A 19,004-nucleotide genomic window follows, 5' to 3' on the forward strand; every position below is an offset into this window, starting at 1 on the left:
ACTGACTTTAGTGTTTGACTATGATTATGGGCCATTTAAATCAAACTACAGCCATTCAAATTTTTATTTTACACTTCACGATGAATTTGTTGTTCGAAGCCCCCATATAACTCACGAACCTAAAAAGAGTATCATTATATTAAATATAGTCATGAGAATTTTGGTACATATTTGACAAATCGGCTGAGATATAAATGGATGAGATATAAACAAAAACCTTGGTTTTCACTCGAAAATTATACACATACATAAATAATTTTTTCGCAGCTCCCAGATAACGTATGAAACTAACAAGTAAGAGTGATATATTAATATGTGCTAAATCGTATATGTATATGTACATAGCTGTTAACTTAGTATACTTTATACTTAAAGATTAAAACATTTTATGCACAGAAAAAAGTTTCAAAATAAATATTATGATTGGATTTCATTAATTTCAATTCATAACATTTATAAATAATTTCTTAAATAGTATGGCCCATAATCATATTCAAACACTAAAGTCGGTTCTTTTTAGAAACAACTTTAAAATAAAAACCTGTTTTTAATTATTTTCAACTATAGTCAATATTAAAGTGTGTTTAAATTGAACCGACTTTAACTGGGTGCCACCTCAAATGTAGAAAATGTTTTCATACAATATACAAAAAAAGTATAGACAAGTGGCACCGCTGAACAGCTGACATAGAAAAAAGGTAAACAATAAAAGTAATAGCGAAATCTAAAGAAAAAAAAGCAAATTGTGGTGGAAAAATGGAAAAAATAAAATTAATATCATAATTAGGATATTTTGGTTCTAATTTTATTGATAACTGTTCAATAATTGTAAAATCTCTGCCAATATCTTGTAACATAAACATTTTTGTTTTTTGTCGAACTTTTTACTTGGTGAAGAACAGCTGATGCTATTGTTAAATGAGTTAAAAACAGCTTCAGCTAGTTTTATATTTACAGTCGACTTTAACGTCAAAAGTATATTGTTACGAAATTGTACTTGAATTCAAATATAACGATTTTAACGGCTGATTTAGAAGTACCCTAATGCTTTCAAGTAACAGTGCTGTAATAGCAAACTGTAACATATCTGTGGGCATTATTAACATTGAATAAAAACTTTCAGTTGACCATTGATCGTAAGTTGGCAACGCTGTTTGCTGCGACTATATATTCGAATATTCAGTTAAAGAACATTGTAGAAAGTACACCACAGATGGCAGTGTTATAAATAGTGGCAGAGGTTGCAGTCGTTAGTCAGTTTTATCAGAGACGCTTTTCGAACAAACATCAACTGAGTGCTGTGTTTTTCAAGTGAATTCGTGTACATTATAAAGTGTGCCTGTATTTCTGCGAATTTATAAACGTGCATAAAAAACATTGAGTGACTATTTAATTCTGTTGTTGTACATTTTAAATAAATAAAGAGTTGTTACAATTTTTAAACTACTAAACGGCTTTTATTTGCAATCAAAAGTATCCTGTTTATTTAAAGGAAATAAACCAACGTTTTGAAAAGGTTAAAACGGAACAATATTTTATCTTGTCTATGGTCACAAAGTATACAGAGGCGTCACGAGACAGAAATTAATCTCGTTTTCTATTTGTCTCTTTATTTATAAACTTCCCTTTTCATCGTTTTGTTTTGTTTATTTATTTGTTTTGATTACATTATTTTGTGTACCATATTCGCATTGTGTATAGTGTTGTGCTTTAACGCGTCACTGATATTGTAGTACAAAATATTTGCTATCCCTTTTTAAAAGAACTGCCCTATCATCTGATTTTGAATTTTTGAAACGTAAAATTTGACATCTCTGTAGACTTTGTGCTATGGTAGACCTAAAGTCTACTCTTAAGTAAAGACGACTTTATTTGTCCTAAAATATACTTTATTTCTGACTATGATTATGGGCCTATGATTTTTTTCATATTTTATGTTATCAAATCAAATCTAGAAGGCTTGAAAAATATAATTTCAATTTCATTTATATTTTTATGTTGTTCAAAAATGTTTGAAATTTTCCTTGGAATTTTTTTATGATTTTCAGCTACAAAATGAGAAAATATGCTCGAAATTTATTCAATTTCTTTAAGAGGATAATATGCTTAATGTTTATGGATGTTTTATTCTGTTTATTTAAATTTTCATCGTACAATATTGGCCAATATTGGCTGTTGTGCTACAATTTTTGAACTAATTCAGTACATAATGCAATTATAATTTACGTAAAAATAGCTAAAATTTCCGTCATGTACAATTTTATAATTTTACATGTTCTTATTCTGAATGAAAAAAGTTTGGGAAAAAAAAGTCATGTTCGATTAATAATATTTATTACAAAATTCATTCCATTTATGAATTATTGGTGAAAAAAAAGTTGGATTTTTTTTAAGCGGATCCACTGGGAGGAAATAAGGAAACCCTCCAAATGGAAAGAGAAAAAGAAAAAAGATAAAGGAAAGAATAGAAAATAAGCAAAAAATGCTAATTATTTTTTAAGTAAAAAAAGTCGCCAACGAAACGCTACCTTAACTCCTTGTGGACCAAGACTTTAAATCGTTGAAAAAGTTTTATTTTTTTATGAAATATTGAAAATAAGGACTTCAGAAAGTTATTTACAAAATTTTAACTTTGTTGAGGACCTGCAAGGATCCGAAAGGGACCTGATACCGTTGGGACAGCATCAGCCTAAAGATAAAAAAACTCGTTGGTTTTTGTTTAAATTTTATTAATATATTGATTAATTAGTTTTGTAACTTTTATAACATTTTTTATTACAAGTCAATTTTATGGTATTTTACGAAATAGTTTTTTTATTATTACCACATATAATAATTCTGATAGAATTATTGAAGATTTGGATCCCGAAGATATCTGGGGTCTTCAGAAAATTGATTTCAACAGACAGACAGACGGACATGGCTTAATCGACTCCGCTATCTATAAAGATCCAGAATATATACTTTATAGGGAAAATTATATTGTGGAAATTACAAACGGAATGACAAACTTATATATACCCTTCTCACGAAGGGTATATACTATCTATAAATTTTTATAGATATGTAGTTTATTTCCTATTAGGGATGCCAAACGGGACTGGGTTTTACAAATCCCGGGATTCGGGATTTTAGAAATGTAAATCCGGGGATTTTTCGGGACTTCGGGATTTTAGTTAAACGTCAAAAACATCAAATTCAACAATAAAAACTATTGATTTCATTAATATATTTAAGTAAAAATATAACAAATCAAAAACTAATGCATTAAATTAAAATAAATGGCCCAAGATTTCCCCTAGCTCCATACAATTGTCCCCCGGAGTACTGTTTGAGCAGTCATAAAATTCGTAAAAGTGTAAATTGTGTAAAAGCCTGTCAATGCAAGGGAGACGTGCTGCTCCCTGATTCAAATGAAAAAATCTGGCTGCGTTTGGATTTGAAGCGACATTAGTATTACAAATATGCTGAAATTTAGCTTTCTAAGTATTTTGGGTGCTTCAAAAATCTTCCTTAATATCAAAAATTTCATAATATTTCGGGATTTGTTAATACCGAAAAATCCCGGGATTCTTTTTCACAAATTTTCGGGATTGGCATCCCTATTTCCTATATACAGGCTTACAAGGTCAGTGACTGTTGTAAAGAAAAATTGTCAAAACAAAAATTTTTTCAAAGAAATTACAGTAAGATCTCGATTATCTGTAATGGTCAGGACCGGGAGCATTCTGGATAATCAATTACAAATAAATACATATAGTTTTTCGATAATGATCGGTTTGATCAATGACGTCCAATTTGGTGGAAAAAAAATTACAATAACGATTTCAACATTGAAATTATGCACGTCTGGATGTGCTGGGCAGTTTTCCAATAGCAGAATGATTTTACTATCAACTTTTAGACCGTATTTTTCATTATGGCAAACCAAACTGCTCTCAGCTAAACACTTCGAAAGAAATTACGTTTTTAATCCCGGATAATAGAGGTAATTACGGTTAATCGATGCAAAAAAAATTAAATCGGTCCAAAAATATTTTCATTTTCTTTCCCGGATAACTGATGTTTCCGGTTAATCGAATCACGGATAATCGAGGCCTAACTGTAATTCTGTCAAAAATTTTTTTTTTTCAAATACAATAAATTTGTCGGCCGAAAAATTTTTGTTTTTTTAATTGGAGAAATAAATTACAAGGTCAGAAATAAATGGCTTGGTCAAAAGAAAAAATAGATTTAAAGTTGCCGACATTTTATTACAATAATTATGATTCCTACAGGAATCACAAGGACGTACTGATTGGCGCAATGAACATTGCAGCGTTTTGAAGTTTCCTAAGGAATCCCCGGAAATGTGCTGTTCGAACGGTAAAGTTATTCTGCCACCAGTTATTGAGCCGCCTGAGCTGCTCGAATACCACCGAAGGAGGGCGCTGTCATAAATATTAGTTATTAGTAAACTAATAATTATTATAGACTGATGTTATTGATTGGCAGCGGCTGGGAATCGAACCCAGGCCGCAAATACCATATCATGCTTAATGATCAAAGGCGCCTACCAATTAAGCCACAGCACCCTCAAAAAATAAAACAAAATAATCGACAAACCAAAAACAAAATTCGTAGATTAAACTATGTGCTGTTTTTCTATGGCGAATGAGCGTTTTGAGTGGGCGTTTTGAGTGGACGTAACAAAAACAAAATACATGTATTTTGTTTTTGTTACAATAACAAAACACATGTTAAATTTCCACTCAAAGTACTCGTTCGCTATAGAAAAACAGCACATTAATTTAATTTCCAATCTTCTAGTCAAAAATCCGCTCAAAAAAAATCTCATTTTCAAATAAGTCTAATATCAAATTACGCAGTATATTTAAATTGCATTACCACTATTTATTTTGTGAAAAGTAGTTTTGGCACTATTGAACACATTTTGGCACAATGTTCAAATCCCAGCACTGGTTCAGAAGTGGAGATTTTGACACCATGAATTGGATGCTTGAAGATTATTGTCAAACTCAACAAGATCTTGCAAAATCATTGGGAGCTATCATCAATTTCAAAACGTTCGTGAGCATCAGGATTCATCCAAAAGCAGGGAAAAACTGAGAGATCTTGAAAGCTCAAATAAAATAAATGTTTGTATAATTTTTATACAATTGAATAAAATGCTACTGAAAATTTACCTAATTTTAATAAAATATGTTCTGCTGTCCCAGTTTTTGAGCTCACTGATAACAGTTAAATGACAGATATATACCAATTTATTTAGATTTGTGAAGAAATTTGAAAAATTGTATGCTATATTTTCATACCCTTCTCCTTCGTGAGAAGGGTATATATAAGTTTGTCATTCCGTTTGTATTTTCACCAATATAATTTTCCGCCCTATAAAGTATATATATTCTGGATCCTTATAGATAGCGGAGTCGATTAAGCCATGTCCGTCTGTCTGTTGAAATCAATTTTCTGAAGACCCCAGATATCTTCGGGATCCAAATCTTCAATAATTCGTTCAGACATGTTTTCGAGAAGTTTCCTTTTTAAAATCAGCAAAATCAGTCCACAAATGACTAAGATATGAGGAAAGAACCAGGATAACCTCGATTTTTGACTTATTTTTGACTTATATCTTGATTACTAAGTCATTAATATAGACAATATGGATATCTAATGATAGATATTTCAAAGAACGAAGTATATAAGACCATAGTAAGTTGGACCTACAATGGGTCAAAATCGGAAAAAATATTTTTTTACCCAATTTTTTTTTCACCAAAAAAAAAAATTTTAAAAAAAATTTTAAAATTTTGAATTTAAAATAAAAATTCGAAAAAAAATGTTTTCCAAAAAATTACAAAAAACAACTTCGGAACAAAAAATAAATTTGTTTACCTAAAAATATTTAAAATATGTATTTTGAAGTATAATTTGGTGAAGATTCGGTACAGCCGACATTTAGTAACTTATTAGGCCGATAAACTGTACGTTAACAATTTTGGTTTTCTCAATATACCGACAGAAACATTATTTTCAGTTGGCAATACCTTTCAAAATAGATTTGAGATTTGAGGAGTTGGGAACCCTGCCTTTAAGTGACAACATGTTTACATAAATCAGTTGTTGAAAGTAGCCATCGACAGCCGAAATCTTTTGAAAAAATTATTATCCTGCATTTCTGCCATGTAGTTAGGCCTGGCATGATAAACTCTTTCAGCATTCACTTGGAACTCATGTTCTTCGAGTTCATCCTCCATCAAATTACTGTTAATTCCTCTATTAAACTTTCTTTTATAAAATCTATTTAATTTCGTTTACAAAAACACAAACACAAAAACTATGAACAGCAGTCAGCTGATTGAATTTATCTGTACGATAAATAAATAATTGGCAGATGATTTCGGGTTAGCTTTGCTACAGAATAGAAACAAATGAGACATTGAGAAAACCAAATTTCTTTAATCGGCAGTTTTTCGTTGAGAAAAAAGATAATCACCTAATGAGAAAACGGCCCTTACTTGTTTTATTTAATGCTAAACTTAGACTTTTGTTTAAACATTTTTAAAAATATTAAAATGGAGTTTTGAAAGTGCCATTAAAAAAGACAAAAACTCATATACCAGTAAAAATGAGCTATTATTTTAATATTTCTCAAAATATGTTAATTTTGTTCCTACATTTCTTGTTCTAGTGGCTTGAGACAAGTTAATGGTTTGGGGATTTTTTAATAACTTTAACATCTATTATATCTCATTAGAACGACAATTACGTACACATTTCGATTCCTTTAAATTAAATTGCAAAAGTAATTACTTAATGGCAAAAGTTTTACAAAAACTGAAAAAATCGAATTTTTTCCCTTGTAAATGCGGAGTTTTCAAGAAACAGAGTTTGGTCCCTTAAAAGGTTATTCGGGAATACAAAATTAGTATTTTAGTAAAATTGTTTTTATGCTTGTTTTTTATATAATTTGATAAATTCACTGAAATTTATTGTTGGGGGATAAGCTAGTTGCTTAGGCCAGATCATCAGGAAACCATTTCCCAAAAGGCTTTAGAAAAACTAAAGATATTATACAAATAAAACTATAGAGTGTTTGAGAATTACAGACACTCAAGCTTTATTTGTAAAAATATCAAAGCTTAAACAAAACACCAACAATAAACCGTGATTTATCTTTTCTTACATTACCTTACTAAATGGCAAAATCTGATAATGTGCATTGGTTGAGCTAGAGTGCACATTTATATCGATTTAAAAATTTATAATTTGTAATTTTAGTAGCTAGTTCTTACCTCATCTTTGAAAAAATTAAAAAAACACGAGTTTATTTTTTATCAAAATGTATACATTTTTCATACTAATTTTATTTCAATTAAAGGTGTTCGTTCAACTTTGACACACTGTACCTCACCTTGTATTTTAATAGGGTGGTCAAAAATTTAATTTTCTGAAAGCTTATGTCCTCCTGTACGATTTCGTTTGTAGTAGTAAAGGGTTTTTCAACAAGAACTTTGTTTTCTAAAACAAAGATGAAGATGATTCAAATTGTTATTGTATTACGAAGAGAAAAGTTCGACAATTATGAATGAAAAATGATATCTGGCAAAGTGACAGATCACTTTTTTGCAAAATTGCGGATATATTTCGTTAATATCATCACGAAACTGGTCATATCATCAAGCACCGAGAAAACGAACCAGATCTATTTCGGCTCCAAGAAACAACCAGCCGTCAAATCATCAATCGTCACAATAATCACCTTTAAGCTAAAACGAGCTAGCACTATGGGACAAGAGCTTGCTCCCACATCTGAGGGCCCCACAATCTCCATATCAGTAATGTAGCAGAAAAATAGCAATCTTACGGCTAGTGTATACATTAACGGTCAGAAGCACATTTTTACTATAGACACAGGAGCGTCGCAGTCCGTCGTCAAGCCCGATTTAGTCAAAGACACAATTGAACCATTACGTGGGGTAAGTCTGCGCACAGCTACTGAGGAGCCAGCCACTGTCTATGGTAAAGTAAATGTGAAAGTAACCATTGTCAATGTTAGCGTCAACCATGTATTTATTGTTGCCGATATTGTGGACGAAGTAATCATTGGTACTGATTTCATGATTAGTCATGGCATTACTTTGGATATGGGACGAAAGGTTATGATTTGGCGAAATGTGAGAAGGCTAGTTACCGTCGATCATCTGAAACTGCCACCACAGTCAGAAACATTAGTGTGGACTCGTATGGAGGGAGATTGTGAGGACAACAGTTTATGGGTGGTACAACCAATAACAGCAAAAGCCCTCGTTAAGCCCTGCAACAACAGATTAGTTCCTGTAGGAGTGCTTAACCTGTCCAGCTCTGAAAAAGTCGTTAAGCCAAATTCCGAAATAGGTCGATGCACTTCAGCAGACGCAGTAATCAATTGCGAGAAAAACCCGGAACATGCCAATAAATCCACCAGGGAACACGAGCTACTAGCGGAATATGTGGGGAAATGGGTAGGAGGATTAGCGCCACCCGATAGAAATAAGGCCAAATAGCTTCTGAAGAAACATACCTCGGTCTTCGCCTTAAAAAGTCAATGCCAAGGTAGAACGGCAATTGTAAAGCATCAAATAAATACTGGCGAAGCGAGGCCCATAAAGCAGGCGCCCAGAACAATTCTTCTAGCGAAACGAAGTGAGGTGAAGGAGCTGGTTAACGAAATGGAGCCGGATGGAGTAATCGAACCATCTTCAAGTCCTTGGAGCTCGCCTGTTGTGTTAGTTAAAAAGAAAGACGGCAGCACTAGGTTTTGCGTCGATTATAGAAAGCTGAACGACATTACCAAGAAAGACAGCTACCCGCTACTAAAAATTGACGACACCCTGGACACATTAGCTGGAACAAAATGGTTCTTCACATTGGACTTGCAAAGTGGTTATTGGCAGGTAGAGATTGCAGAACAAGTCAAAGAGAAAACTGCGTTTAGTGCTAGTGATGGATTATGGCAGTTTAATGTGATGCCCTTTGGACTCTGCAATGCTCCAGCCACATTCGAGCGTTTAATGGAACATGTGTTGAAAGGAATTCACTGGTGTACCTCGATGACATAATTGTCATGTGGAAGTCTTTCGATGAACACTTGAAAAACCTTGAAGAAGTCCTTAAACGAATAGCTGCGGCTGGATTAAAACTTAGCGTAAAGAAATGTGCATTGTTCCAGAAAGAAGTTAAGTATTTAGGGCATCGCGTAACAGCAGACGGCATATCAACAGATGAGGATAAAATACGATCCGTAAAGGACTGGCCTCGTCCGAGAAATCTTCACGAATTGCGCAGTTTTCTAGGCCTTTGCACGTACTACCGACGATTTGTACCGAATTTTGCCAGTGTTGCCGCAAGCCTACATGAGCTAATGCAGAAGTAGCGAGCGGTCCTGTGGAGTGGCATTTCTTCAGTTAAAGGAATTGTTGTGTACAGCATCAATTTTGGCATATCCCATCCCAGGGGTGATCAACGGGTCGGAAAAGGTCATAGGCTACTACAGCCGAATACTTTCCAAGCCTGAGAGAAATTACTGCATAACGCGACGTGAACTCCTGGCAGTATTAGAGTGTGTGAAACATTTCCACAAGTATTTGTATGGTCAGCACTTCCAACTGAGAACCGATCATTATGCCCTCAGGTGGTTGTTGCAATTTAAATAACCTGAAGGGCAACTGGCTCGTTGGATTGAGCGGCTTCAGAGCTATGACTTTATTATCGAACACCGGAAGGGTTGGAATAGTCTACAATTGTTAAATGGCTGCTTATACCGCATATGGGAAAGTGCTGACGGTAAAACAGTGACAAATCTAATTGTTGTACCATCCTCTAAAATAAACGAAGTAATGAAAGAGTTTCATGACGGTACCAGTGGTGGTCATCTTGTCAGCAAGTAGTAGCCAATTGGGTAGCCAATTGTCCACAATGCATAGCAGCGAAGGGCCCAGTAAGAAGAAGTCGTGGACAACTTCAGCAGTATAACGATTCAATCGCACCCTGGAGGAATATTTAAGAAAAGTGGTCAGTGCACACCAGAAGGACTGTTATGAACACATACCAAAATTTCTATTGGCATACAGGTCAGCTGTTCATGACTCGACCTCTAGAACACCTGCAAAAATTGTCTTCGGGACAGAACTCAAGTTGCCTGATGATTTAGAATTCAGTATTAAGCCCTCATCAAATAATGAAAACACTTCCCAAGAGCGAGATGACCTTATCGAACTTCACGAATTCGTACGCAGGCGAATAAAAATGACCAGCGACAAAATGAATGCCAGATACGATCGAGCAGCGAATTCTGAGGGATTTAATGAAGGCCATCTTGTACTGCTGTATAACCCACAACGCAAGAAAGGACTGTCTCCCAAACTACAAACCCATTGCAATGGACCATACAAGGTGATTAAGAAATTAAACGACGTGGTGTACAGAATACAGAAAGAAAAGAGCCCGAGATCTAAAATGAAGGTCGTACATCTAGAACGACTAGCTGCCTATGGGAGAAGTGAATCTATGCCTATTCGGGACGAACAGGCTTAAGCGGGGGGCAGTGTTACGAAATTGTACTTGAATTCAAATATAACGATTTTAACGGCTGATTTATTTATTTATTTACATGATATTAAACTTATATAAATACAAGATTAATATATAAAATAGTAGCACTGGCTGCCTAGGCCATCAGCTATTACGGCTGATTTAAAAGTAGCCTAATGCTTTCAAATAACAGTGCTGTAATAGCAAACTGTAATATATCTGTGGGCATTATTAACATTGAATAAAAGCTTTCAGTTGACCATTGATCGTAAGTTGGCAACGCTGTTTGCTGCGACCGTATATTCGAATTCGAATATTCAGTTAAAGAACACCACAGATGGCGTATGTATTAGAAACCTCTAGACAGTTAAAGACAAATCTACAGAGCAGATGGCAGTGTTATAAATAGTGGTAGAGGTTGCAGTCGTTAGTCAGTTTATCAGATACGCTATTCGAATAAACATCAACTGAGTGCCTTAAAGTGTGCTGTATTTTTCAAGTGAATTCGTGTACATTTTAAAGTGTCTGTATTTCTGAGAATTTATAAACGTGTATAAAAAAACATTGAGTGACTATTTAATTCTGTGGTTGTTGTACATTTTAAATAAATAAAGAGTTGTTACAATTTTCAAACTACTAAACAGCTTCTATTTGCAATCAAAAGTATCCGGTTTATTTAAAGGAAATAAACCAGCGTTTTGAAAAGGTTAAAACGTAACAGTATGAAAACATTTTCTACATTTGAGGTGGCACCCAGTTAAAGTCGGTTCAATTTAAACTATAGTTGGGAAATATTATACAGCGGGTTTTTAATTTATAGTTGTTTTTAAAAAGAACCGACTTTAGTATTTGACTATGATTATGGACCAACGATTATAAATGTCATCCTCAATAGCACTTTCGACGAGCGTTTCCAAAACACATTCGCCACCGCTTTCAACCACTTTAATCTATGTTAATATATTGATTTTTAATTTAAGATATAGCAACACTACTTTTGCGATTACACATGATGCAACAGCTGTTATTTTACGCTGTTTTATCTTGCAAATGAATTGTAAGATCAAATAAAAAATTAGCCAAAATGGAGAGAAATATTTACTGTTTAGTGATCACACATTGGTCACATTACAAGAATGTTTTCTTATCGGCAAATAAATTTGTTTGACCAAATTCAACTGTTTTCTTGTATGCCGTGAAAAATACTTTCTGTTCAAACTAGAAACATAAAATATGTGACGTTTAAATAAAAGTATGTACTGAAATTCATACAATTCTTTTAACTGTAAAGCTAAATCTAGTAATATTTTAATATCTAGAAATATCTTCTTTATTGATGAAAGAAATTAAAGTTTTTTTGCAGCTTTATTTAATAATTATTTAAAAAATATTACCATAAATGTGACAACAACACAAATATTTATTCCTCTTCGTGTGTTTGATAGTATTTCTGTGCAGTTTGATTAAACAAATACATATAGCAAATAAATGTGTACAGTGTGACCACAACATCAACCCATGGATTATTTTATGTAGTTTTGATCAAACACATGAAACATCTTGTGTCAAATAATTTGCGTAGTCTGACCCTACCTTTAGAGATATAACTTTTGTAATATTTCGGCTAATTGGAGAAGACCACTTAACCCTTAAATACATGATTATTACTTTTATTTTTCTATAAAATATTAAATATTTAGTTGATTTTTATTTATTATATTTCCTTTATCTTTAGTTTGATTTAGAATTTCTTTAGCTGAAACTTTTCGTACTCCATTTGATTTTTCGGAATTAGAATCTGAATTAGTATCAAGCTTATATTCGTCTAAAATTAAGTGGAACTGGAATGTAGACAATTGGCAACAATATGCATTAAAGGGTTAAGGTACGAAATGTTATATTTATGATCATGGAGCTAGGAACTGCAACAGAGTCGTTATGTGTACTGCCTGGAAGGGTAATCATGATTTCAATGTCTGTAGTGTAAAAAGCGGACTAAGAGTTTTGGGTTCGATGTTTCAACATGTCATATAATTCCACTGTTAGACGTAATGTTCATGTTGTGCACTGGAATGTTAAGTAATAACAACTGAGTCTGCAGATTCACGACTGGAACACATTTTAGAATTATTCTAATACCTGAACATTTTTATGGAAATTTTTCAGCAATACGCGGAGTGTTTATAAACCGGTTTCGGTTTTTTGTGAGCCGGTTTATTTAAAATCTGGATTTTCAGTTAACCGGTTTACCTGGTCTTAAATCAATCTAAAATGTTGCACTAAAATCATTAAATTTCATGTTTTGGTGCATATTTTTATTTGTATGTATATAAAGAATAACATTTTCTCAATCTGGTGTTATTTTTTTTCTTGACGATTAATTGGAAGTATAGGTTTACGAAAAATGATAACCAGAGATTAAGAAAATAGGTCTAACCACCATTAACACGAAGCCTGGTTATGTGTTAACTAACAGTTATACTGTCGGTTAAAAATATTTTTGTATGAAAACTGTCAGTATAACTATTAGTTAACACATAACCAGACTTCGTGTTACTGGGGGTAAGACTGCTTTAAAATCTAAACAACTTTGGTAGCTATGATTTGGACTTATTAAAGATCTCTGCTTCAACATAGACATACATATAAGTCTATGGGCCGTTTTCTCATTAGGTGATTATCTTTTTTAACAACGAAAAACTGTAGATTAAAGAAAATTTGGTTTTCTAATGCCTCATTTGCTTCTATTCTGTCGCAAAGCTAACCCGACCTCATCTGCCAATTATTTATTTATCGTACAGATAAATTCAATCAGCTGACTGCTGTTCATAGTTTTTAAGTGTTTGTGTTTTTGTAAACGATATTAAATAGATTTTACAAAAAAAAGTTTAATAGGGGAATTAATATTAATTTGATGGAGGAACTCGAAGAACATGAGTTCCAAGTGAATGCTGAAAGAGTTTATCATGCCAGGCCTAACTACCTGGTAGACACGCAGGATAATGAAAAAGAATCCGGCTGTCGATGGCCACATTAAACAGCTGATTTATGTAATCACTAGCTGACCTGGTGCGCTTCGCCACCCCAATTAGAAGAAGGAAATAGTACTATTAAGTCTCCCTTTGTGAATCCTATTGTAAATGTCTAATTTCATATTTCTGGGTCCATTATTATAGAAAATTCTAAAGAAAGTTACCATTCTGAATCATGTATACCTAATTTTAAATTTTTAGGTTTATTATTATAACATATTAAAAAGTACCATTGCATAGTACCACTGATTATTACTTTTGAATTCGCATTCACTAAACCATAACCCGTCAAGTTTGAATTTTAAATTTGTATAGCATTTCCTATATTATCAACTAATTTTGTTTCTAAAACACTTAATATTTAATAAATTATCACAAAACCGAAACCGATAGGTTTTCAATTTTTTAAAACCGAAAACGCGGTCCCACTCACTAGGTTCATTGGTGAAGAAATTACAAAAAGTACCATTCGAATAAAGAAAAAGTACCAAAAAGTAAACCCTTAGAATTTTCACTCACTTAGGTCCATATATGCTTAATTTCATGTTTCTAATTCCATTGTTTTAGAAAATTCAAAAAGTACTATTAGAAGAATAAAAAAGTACCTATAGTTCAGTTCTCACATTTTGGTACCTAAATATTATCCCCTATTCCTAACACAAACTTCACTCAGATACATATCAGCTAACTTTAATGTCCATAAGTGAAATAATTTAAAATATTAAAAAAGTGCCATTAGGAGAAAAGTACCAATTTTCCTTTGAACACCCCTCAAGTTTTAAATAATTTCTGTTCATTGTGGGAGCTCAAAATAAAATATTCGAATGTCTATGTCAAATTATAGAAAAACATATTTTATGAAAAAGTACCAAAAATAAACACAATTTTTATACCTTAAGGGTTCGAATTTCCAAAAAGTACCACACTTATGTTTTTTATTTTTTGATAAGTAAAGAATACGATTTAAATTTTGTTTCTGTTTATTGGTTTAAAAGATACATAGGGTGCCAAAAAAGTACCAAAATACAGTTTTTACCCGTTTTCTCCCCTAAAATGTTCGAATTTCGATGAATCAGTCAGTCAGTCAGTAACGTTACTCTTTTATATATATAGATAGTTAGATAAATGTTGTCAACCAACCCAACTTTCACATCTTTTTTGAGAGGTATTGCAAACTGAAAAAAATGTTTTTTGTCGGTATATTGAGAAAACCAAAATTGTTAACGGGCAGTTTATCGGCCTAATAAATTTATGTCAACATTTAGTAACATGCAGTTTGTCGATACATTGAGAAAACGGGCCTATGCCTAAAGACAAACGTTCATATGTTGTATGCATTGATAAAAGATTTTGTAGTGAAAGACAAATAGCTGCGGATACTATCTCCCACACTTTACTCAATTTATACTTCAGATATTACTGTTTGCAGAAACCATGAATCAGCTTTTGTTTTGATAATTTGATAATTGAGAATGGATAATTTGATAATTGAGAATGGAAGAAAATTTCAAATCTGTGCATAAATACTTAGACCAGGCGCGGATCCAGAGGGGGTGAAATAGGAAAATACTACTCCGCCTAAAATATTGATAGTATACGTAACACCAAGGGCGGTTACATGTACTTTGATACTGCAATACTAGGTTCTTCCCTAAAGATTCCAGAACAACCAACTTTACCCGGTAGTCTGGATGCACTCCTATGGGCGTCCTCCATTACCAATATATACAATGCAGTCACTTGTTCCACATTATTCCACAATAATAAGGCGTCATATGACAACGGCATACATAATAGGCAACAATGATAAACCAAAGATTACGCCTTGTGCATGATTTCCGGTTAGATGACGCAGTTGTTCCCTTTTAAGGGTTGCCAAGTCTGTTACATCTGTGAAAATTACAATTTCTTTGACTGTTTTCAAAAAAAATATTTCATCCAGCCAAAAGTAACACAGCTTCTCCATGAGTGGCAAGGGTATAAATAAGTTTGTCATTCCGTTTTTAATTTTCAATAACATAGGTTGTTACTTAAAATTCTTAAAATCGACCCACAAATGACTGGCATATAAACAAAAAACGACGACTACGATTTGTTTACCTATTTTAGTTCTATATCTGTAGTGCGATTCACTAACTTTTAAAGGTACTGCTACGTGTTCAATATATATTGTGATATTTGGATCGCGATCCATTGTAATGGATCACGCAAAATTAGGTTATTCTGCGATTTGGATCGCGATCCATCAATATTGCATGCTACACGTTCAATAAATATCGCGTTACTGGATCGCGGTCAATATATATTGAGCGCGTAGCAGTGCCCTAACGATTACAGAATCGCAATATTAGTCGAAAATTTTTGTTGTTTGCAGTAACGATCAAGGTGCATTTAATAAGGTGTCATCGGGAACACAGCGAAATAGCACGCGATAATGTCAAACTACACATATAAAAAATATTCACCGGTACGCATTTATGTCAAACTCCATATAAAAAAAAAAATTTTGAATTCACCGCTGCTGTCACCTTGTTAAATACGCCTTGGTAACAATTATGTGATTAACTAACTTCTTTTAAACAATAGTAGACAACTTCATATCAGGTGGCATCTCTGTCAAAAAAGCGAAAAGCTCAAAGAGGAATTGGACAAAAACCAATTCACTTTATGCAAGTCAAACACTTTAGTTCGTAAATTTTATTAATTTTACACAATAAAAGTGAAATAAAATGTGTAAATGATTGGAACATTATTATTGCTCATTAATGATACATAATATTGTTGCCAAAGAAGTCGCATCTCAGCTAACAATGGTCGATTTTGTAAACAACATAAAAACTGTTGTCTTTTGGTTTTGACGATAATCGTTTAGCTAATAGCGATTATTGTTAAAAAAAAGTTTACTGAATAACATTTTTTAACAATGCGATTATCGTTAAAAATTAATAGTGAATTGCACTAATGGAATATCATTAATATAGGCAATATGGATATCTAATGATACATATTTCAAAGAGCTTTCCAACGATGTATATAACGGTCCTACAATCAGTCAAAATCGGGAAAAACCTTTTTTTAATCCCAATTTTATTTTTTTCACAAAAAACTTTTTTTTCCAATTACCATATTTTATAATAAATATATTAATAATAAAATTTTTTCAGCTAAAATATGTTTTTTAGTCAATCTTTATCTTAAAATATACTTTGCTGAAGGGTATATAAGTTTCGGCACAGGGGAATATAGTTATCTTACTTGTTTTTGCTTCAGTATTTTTTCTAGCAGCTGTTTAAAAGTTTCCATTGTTTTGCAAATGCTAGGAAGTATAACCACGTTATATAGATCAAGTTTTGCTAAACTTGAATTCTTAAAAACGCTGAAATTTACTACATTTTAATAGAAAACCTAGTAAATATACATATGTATATATTTGGTAAAAGTTCATGTTTTTGAAAAAAGTTTGCATTGTATTGTCACTCACTGTATATTCAGGATTTTTATAGGTAGGGCGTGCTGGTTGAAATGAACTTCCCGAAGTAAGTTGTGGAATTTCGGAATGTTCTTTATAAACAGGCCTGCCAAACTTTTTCATAAAAAATATTTTTTTTTATTTGTACTGAGATGAAGGATATTTTGAGCCAGTCGAATATAGCACTCCAGCGTTTTGAATTGAGGGATTTTTGGGGATTTTTTCTTAATATTGCGATTGTGGACAAAAGTTCCTGGCAGCCCTGATTACAGTCACCAAGTTAGCCATTAACGATTTTCCAGTTTTTATTAATAACGAATTTGGCAACACTGTTTGGAAAAATCATAACATTTATTTGATTTTTTTTCTTTTTACAGATAATGAAACCCCTGGTTGTGTACACTGTTATATTTTAAGAAATTATATATTTCTTGTTTGATGCGGAGGATGTTATTGTTGTTGGCTGTGAATCCCTCTACTTTCGTCTTTCAATCCACATACAAAATACGAAACACATAAACAAAAACAAAATAAAATGTCAAGTTCTAATGTAGGACAATGCAAAAACTAAAAAGATATTATATGTATAGTATAGTTTCAAATATATAGCACATATGTACATACATACATACATATGTACAATGTACATATGGATGTATGTATATATGTATGCTAATACTATGTGGTGGATTATGGTTGGTTGTGCTTTAATGTATTATGCTCTGCACTTTTTTTTTTTATTTTTTTTTTTTGTATTTTCTTGTAGTAGAGATATTAAAAATGCACTGTTTTTATCAATGTAATTAAAATTAAAACATTGTGTACATATGTGTACATTTTTTTGTTGCAGTTAATATTATTTTTAATTGTTTTAAATTAATTAATTTGATTTCTATTTTCATTTCAATGTTTAACTTTACGGTAATTTTTATTTAGTAAATATTTTCAAATATGACGACTGCAGATTTTGGTAAGAAACGCGCGCGCACGTTGAGAATAATCAAAACAAAACTCTGGACTAGATTTATGTTTTTTTTATGATTATTATCATTTTATATTTGTATTTTTTGTATTATTACTTATTATATCGCGTTTAACGTCAGCTTGTTTTTGGGTCTCCGTCATCCGCACCGTACCGTTGTCGTAAAACTGCTTCTAGATGCGACGTAATTAAATTAGGAAAAAGCAACTAGCATGAAAACACGAATGCAAACATTACAGTCATATATATACACATCAGTACAAAAATTCAGAAATACATACAGAAATACATGTGTATGTATGTATGAATGAATATACACTCACATTGTGTTCAACTGCACGAAATAAACGAAAGAAAAAAATTGTTTAAAAGATTGATACGACGAGATACCAGAGTGTAAATCATCAAACAATATAGAAAACTCAATCAGAGTGGAGGACAACACAACACAACATATTCTCTGTAGTAGTCTCCCCAAAAAAACAGAATTAACATTGTGTAAAGTGTGCGAGATGACTGAGTAGCTGGCTGGTTGGTTGACTGGCTGGGCTGGCTAGTCGGCCGGTAGATATCAACACCATGTGGTGCCAGTGATGGGATTTATGACACAGCAATTGTACCAATTTTGGCACTACTACGTTTTGAATGACGCTGGGGCATGGTCGATAATATTTTGGTACTTTTCATACATTACAAAAGATTAAAAATAAAACTAAAAAAAATAGCAATATTTTTAAAATTAAGAACGTTTTTTTAAGCTACCAAGGGTGATAAATTCAGCCCAATTGAACTTTTTTCAGAACAAACCGTTTTTCATAAGTTGTACTGCAAAACTTATGATAAACTAGATAACATTTTAAATTAAGTCATTAAATTAAACATAGTAAATTTATAATATTGTTTAATAATTGTTGGAAAATATAATACATATTTAAGTGTCACTTAAATA

The 19,004-nt window shown here is 32.4% G+C and overlaps 1 protein-coding gene across 5 annotated transcripts in view; it reads right to left on the reverse strand.

Annotated features, from left to right (window-relative positions):
- Positions 1-18,608, reverse strand: part of Tdg (Thymine DNA glycosylase) — a 54,940-nt gene extending 36,332 nt beyond the window's left edge. The window contains exons 1-2 of one of the 5 annotated variants that reach the window (XM_065514708.1): positions 18,379-18,608; positions 16,860-18,228 (exon numbers count right to left, since the gene is read on the reverse strand). The gene's annotated coding sequence lies outside the window, so the exon portion shown is untranslated. Of the gene's footprint in view, positions 1-16,859 lie in introns of all 5 variants that reach the window. The other 4 variants (XM_065514709.1, XM_065514711.1, XM_065514710.1 and 1 more) reach the window with 4 other exon arrangements.
- Positions 18,609-19,004: the final 396 nt, after the last annotated feature.

Source organism: Calliphora vicina, chromosome X, assembly GCF_958450345.1.
Source record: "Calliphora vicina chromosome X, idCalVici1.1, whole genome shotgun sequence".
Taxonomy (NCBI): Eukaryota; Metazoa; Arthropoda; class Insecta; order Diptera; family Calliphoridae; genus Calliphora; species Calliphora vicina.